Raw genomic sequence first — 6,406 nt, 5'->3', positions numbered from 1 at the left:
CTCTGTAACAGTTGTGTGTAGATATTTCAGGTCATCTAAAGATGTCAGGGTCAGGAATCTTGCCCACTCAAGTTTCTAGGCTGATTTATAAACTGGCATTTTAAACAGAAAATAAGGTCTAAGCCAGGCGTAGTTAATATATGCTGGATAGTTAACTTATAAGGTATTCAAAATGAAATGTACCAATAGCGTGAACTGAAGGGAACATTTTGGGGTGGGATGGAGAGAAAGAACAAGAATGGCTTCTCCATCTTTTTCTCCAGGTGATTTTGACCTCAGACTTAAAAAACAACGGAGAAAGAGCTTAGTCAGTACCTATATCTGTATAATGCTGCTGTTCTGTGCTCAGTCATGTCTGACTCTTTTCTTTGCAACCCCATGGACTCTGTCAGGCTCCTCTGTCCACGGGATTCTCCAGGTAAGAATATTGGAGCAGGTTGGCATTTCCTCCACTAGGGGATCTTCCCGACCCAGGGACCATCTTGCATTGGCAGGCAGATTCTTTCCCACTGCACCACCTAGGAAGTCAATATCTGTACAAGGGCTGTTAGATAATAGCACTAAAATGAATCTTGGAATATATTCCTATTTAGGCTGAATGATTTTCCTGTTTAAAAATGTAGATGCTACTGGTTCTCACATGTGGAGAAAAGGGATTAACTCAGATGCTGGAGAATATAGTATTATTAGGAAAGTTTTCTTTTTAATTTGAACAGGAGGGCAGAATTTGGGCTTAGTTGCCAAGTTGGTCTCTCCTTAGGAATAATTCTATACTTTCATGCTAACAGAGCCTTAGACACTCTTCCGTTCTTTTCCTTCTCCCAGGAAAGGGCAGGGCCAAGACAAAACAGAGTGACTCTTCCTTAATTTTCACCTTTAATCTAGAGGGGCTACACCCAAGATTCTGAAAGAAGCTGAATGATGTGCTCCTCTGGCTTCTTCCAAGTAAGCAGTCTGATTCAAGAGCTGTAGATAGGTTTGCCACCCATGCAGATGATAGAGCACTTCTTGGAAATTATTTGTATTGCTTTAACATAGAACATGAAACTTTGGGTGCTTATTCTGCAATAAGTAAATATAGTAAATGTAACACCTGCTGTTTATTAGCTGCTATGCAATACTACAGTTGTGATGGGCCTCTCTAACTTTTAATCATAAGAGCCCTCAACCAGCTAAGGTCTTTTGCTAATTGTTTAAATATTTTATTTCAAACTTTTTTTCCTTATTGCGTGGCATGTGGGATGCATGATCTTAGTTCCCCACCAAGGACTGAACCCATGCCCCCTACAGTGGAAGCTCAGTCTTAACCACTGGACCACAGGGGAAGTCCATTTTGCTAATTATTAATGTCCAAGCTTTGGTAGGCAGTGTATTCTTTTAACCCCAGAAGGGGAGGAGAAAGATGGTAGTTTTGTAAGTTTGGATAGACCTTCTAAGCCACAGTTTTGATACACAATTAGCAGCATAATGTCTGTTTAGTTCTAAGGTAGTGTAGATGAGCAGAAGTGTGCATATCTACAGGTGAACTTTTAAAACTTAACACCATTTGTACTTTAATCAATCTCTCCCATATTGTTCTAGAACTGCACTGTTCAATATGGTAGCCACTAGCCACTTGTTGCTGTTGAGCATTTGGAATGTGCCTTGTCCAAAATGAGACATACTATAAGTGTAAAATACCAGATTTTGAAGACTCACTATGAAAAAAACCCAATGTAAGTATCTTAATTGTTATATGGATCACATTTAAATATTTTAATTTAATGGGTGAAATAAACACCCATTGTTTATTTGTTGTATTAATGTTGTTAATGTTGTATTAATTGCAACTATTATCTTTATTCCTTTTGCAACAGGGCTGCTGGAGCTTCCTAGGTGGCTCAGTGGTAAAGAATCTGCCTGCCGATGCAGGAGACATGGGTTCAATCCCTGGGTCAGGAAGATCCCCTGGAGAGGGAAATGGCAACACACTCTAGTATTCTTGCCTGAGAAATCTCATGGGCAGAGGAGCTGGGCAGGCTACAGTCCATGGCGTCAGAGTTGAACATGACTTAGCAACTAAACAACAACAATGTAGCTGCTAGAGATTTTTAAATTACATGTGACTTACATTTTATTCCCACTAGACAGCACTATTCTAGAACATTTGGTATAGATAGGGGAAACTGCATTTTGTATCAGTCAGCAACACTATCCACTGAGAAATTCAACAATATTTCAGAGGCTTTGAGTCCGCCAAAAACAAGGGGAAGGGAAACCTCGGACCAGCACGTTGCCTAGTACATAGTGGGAGCACAACATACATTTACCTATTAGCTGAAGAAACAAACTCTAAATTCAGATGGGCCCTTGTTCACTCCATTACTCCTCAATGCTCCCCTCTAATATCATTTGCATGGGGATGGATAATTATGTTATGTGTATCTTTTAAGGTTTTTGTAATACTTGATGTTTCCCCATTGAAATACCTGCTCCTTGTGAGTAGGGATCCTATTTCTCTACGTTTAAATGTTGAATGAGACATGATCATTATTTTAAAGCACTCACCTCAGCAGCAATTTACTTATTCTATATCTAGTACTTGAAATGCCATGTTCTTGGTTGTTTTCAGAGTAGAAGTGGAAGTGAGAAATATATTCAAGGGATTAGATCTGATAGAGTGCCTGAAGAACTGTGGACAGAGGTTCCAGATATTGTACAGGAGACAGGGATCAAGACCATCCCCCAGGAAAAGAAATGCAAGAAGGCAAAATGGTTGTCTAAGGAGGACTTACAAATAGCTGAGAAAAGAAGTGAAAGTGACGCTCAGTCGTGTCCGACTCTTAGCAACCCCATGGACTGCAGCCCACCAGGCTCCCCCGTCCCTGGGATTCTCCAGGCAAGAACACTGGAGTGGGTTGCCATTTCCTTCTCCAATGCATGAGTGAAAAGTGAAAGTGAAGTCGCTCAGTCGTGTTCGACTCTTTGCGACCTTATGGACTGCAGCCTACCAGGCTCCTCCGTCCATGGGATTTTCCAGGCAAGAGTACTGGAGTTGGGTGCCATTGCCTTCTCTGAAAAGAAGTGAAGTGAAAGGCAAAGGAGAAAAGGAAAGATATACCCATTTGAATGCAGAGTTCCAAAGAATAGCAAGGAGAGATAAGAAAGCCTTCCTCAGTGATCAATGCAAAGAGGAAAACAATAGAATGGGAAAGACTAGAGAGCTCTTTAAGAAAATTAGAGATACCAAGGAAACATTTCAAGCAAAGATGGGCACAATAAAGGACAGAAATGGTATGGATCTAACAGAAGCAGAAGATATTAAGAAGAGGTGGCAAGAATACACAGAAGAACTGTACAAAAAAGATCTTCATCACCCAGATAACCATGATGGTGTGATCACTCACCTAGAGCCAGACATCCTGGAATGTGAAATCAAGTGGGCCTTAGGAAGCATAACTATGAACAAAGCTAGTGGAGGTGATGGAATTCCTATTGAGCTATTTCAAATCCTAAAAGATGATGCTGTGAAAGTGCTGCACTCAATATGCCAGCAAATTTGGAACACTTAGCAGTGGCCACAGGACTGGAAAAGGTCCGTTTTCATTACAGTCCCAAAGAAAGGCAATGCCAAGGAATGCCCAAACTCCTGCACAATTGCACTAATCTCACACTCTAGGAAAGTAATGCTCAAAATTCTCCAAGCCAGGCTTCAATAGTACATGAACCGTGAACTTCCAGATGTTCAAGCTGGATTTAGAAAAGGCAGAGGAACCAGAGATCAAATTGCCAACATCCGCTGGATCATTGAAAAAGCAAGAGAGTTCCAGAAAAACATCTATTTCTGCTTTATTGACTATGCCAAAGCCTTTGACTGTGTGGATCACAAGAAACTGTGGAAAATTCTTCAAGAGATGGGAATACCAGACCACCTGACCTGCCTCCTGAGAAATCTGTATGCAGGTCAGGAAGCAAGTTAGAACTGGAAATGGAACAACAGACTGGTTCCAGATCGGGAAAGGAGTATGTTAAGGCTGCATATTGTCACCCTGCTTATTTAACTTAGACGCAGAGTACATCATCCAAAATCCCAGGCTGGATGAAGCACAAGCTGGAATCAAGATTGCTGGGAGAAGTATCAATAACCTCAGATATGCAGATGACACCACCCTTATGGCAGAAAGTGAAGAGGAACTAAAAAGCCTCTTGATGAAAGTGAAAGTGAAGAGTGAAAAAGTTGGCTGAAAGCTCAACATTCAGAAAATGAGGATCATGGCATCTGGTCCCATCACTTCATGGCAAATAGATGGGGAAACAGTGAAACAGTGACAGACTTTATTTTGGGGGGTCCCAAAATCACTGCAGATGGTGACTGCACCCATGAAATTAAAAGATGATTGCTCTTTGGAAGAAAAGTTGACCAACCTAAACAGCATATTAAAAAGCAAAGACATTACTTTGCCAACAAAGTTCTGTCTAGTCAAGGCTATGGTTTTTCCAGTGGTCATATATGGATTTGAGAGTTGGGACTATAAAGAAAGCCAAGCGCTAAAGAATTGATGCTTTTGAACTATGGTTTTGGAGAAGACTCTTAAGAGTCCCTTGGACTGCAAGGAGATACAACCAGGCCATCCTAAAGAAAATCAGTCTTGAATATTCAGTGGAAGGACTGATGTTGAAGCTGAAACTCCAGTACTTTGGCCACCTGAGGCGAAGAGCTGACTCATTTGAAAAGACTCCGATGCTGGGAAAGATTGAGGGCAGGAAGAGAAGGGGACGACAGAGGATGAGATGGTTGGATGGCATCACCAACTCAATGGACATGAGTTTTGAGTAAATTCTGGGAGTTGGTGATGGACAGGGAGACCTGGGGTGCTGCAGTCCATGGGGTTGCAGAGTCAGACACGACTGAGCAACTGAACTGAACTGTGAGTAGGGATGCTATTTCTCCGTGTTTAAATGTTGAGTGAGACATGATCATAATTTTTAAGCACTCACCTCGGCAGCAACTTAGTCTAAATCTAGTACTTGAAATGCCATGTTCTTGGTTGTTTTCAGAGCACATAGTATTCTTCTGAATTTGCTTATTGGTGGCAAATCTCCACGTAGAGAAAGAATTCTTTGAAACAGCCAAGATTCATCTCAAGGATAGAAGTAACATGAACAAACCTGAATAAGGGCTGCTTCTCTCAGTTATTCACAAGTTCCAAATATCTTCTGAGCAACAATGACATTCTTAGAATGCCTGTGGTTGCCCAAAGCAACTTTAAAGGGCATTGACTTGGATGCCAATCAAGTAGTTGGCATACTAAGAGAAAAGGCTCAATTTTTTCCCAGTCATTTCCTGTTCCAAATCGTTGTAACTAGGGCCAAAAGCACATTTAATGAGACTGAGATGACCATTAACATTAAAGATTTGTAAAACACATTCCTGTCTCCTTCCAAACTTTTGGAAATGAAATCCCTTGATACAGTGGCCAAAGTGATTTACAGAATTTACACTATATGATCTTTAATCCTCCTCAGATTTGCCCGTTAAATTTTCCTTGGCAAACTTCCCCAGTGTTTATTCTAAGAAATGATACTTCATAAGTAATTATTCTAGGACTTGAGACAAGTATTTAAAAAAACTAATTAGGGGCTGTATTATGGCATCAGAATTAAGAGCCCAATGTGAAAATCAGATCTGACTTGGAAATACTCTGCCACTATGTGACTTTGGGCAAATTATCAAATAGAGTGGCAATAATATACCTCAGAATCAATATGAGGATTAATTTATAACACTTAATAAATACCTTACAGCAATCAGAAAATATCATAGCTATTAGTAGTCCATTTGCACAGTCTGATTTAAACATTGAATGAATTTAAAGATTTCAAAGAAACTGGACCCTAGCTTTCCTGTTTTTTAAATGATCATTAACAATATGAAAGTCACTCAGTCATGTCCAACTATTTGTGACCCCCATGGACTATACAGTCCATGGAATTCTCCAGGCTGGAATACTAGAGTGGGTAGCCTTTCCCTTCTCCAGGGGATCTTCCCAACCCAAGGATCGAATCCAGGTCTCCCACACTGCAGGCAGATTCTTTACCAGCTGAGCCACAAGGGAAGCCCAAGAATACTGGAGTGGGTAGCCCATCCCTTCTCCAGAGTATCTTTCAGACCCAGGAATCAAACCAGGGTCTCCTGCATTGCAGGCAGATTCTCTACTGACTGAGCTATGAGGGAAGCCCTCATAACAATATAGTTTATAATCCACTCTGATCTACCAGGTTCTCTGTTGTAGATAATGGTCCTTTTCATTAAATTTCCCTCAATAAGATGCCTGTGTATTGGCTTACTTTGTTATCTAGAATATGAACTTTTCAGTGGCATTCTTGAGCTACGAATAGAATCGTGAACAACACTAAAAGTAAAACC

Source organism: Oryx dammah, unplaced genomic scaffold (assembly GCF_014754425.2).
Source record: "Oryx dammah isolate SB20612 unplaced genomic scaffold, SCBI_Odam_1.1 HiC_scaffold_23, whole genome shotgun sequence".
Lineage (NCBI taxonomy): Eukaryota > Metazoa > Chordata > Mammalia > Artiodactyla > Bovidae > Oryx > Oryx dammah.
This window is presented reverse-complemented; position numbering follows the sequence as displayed.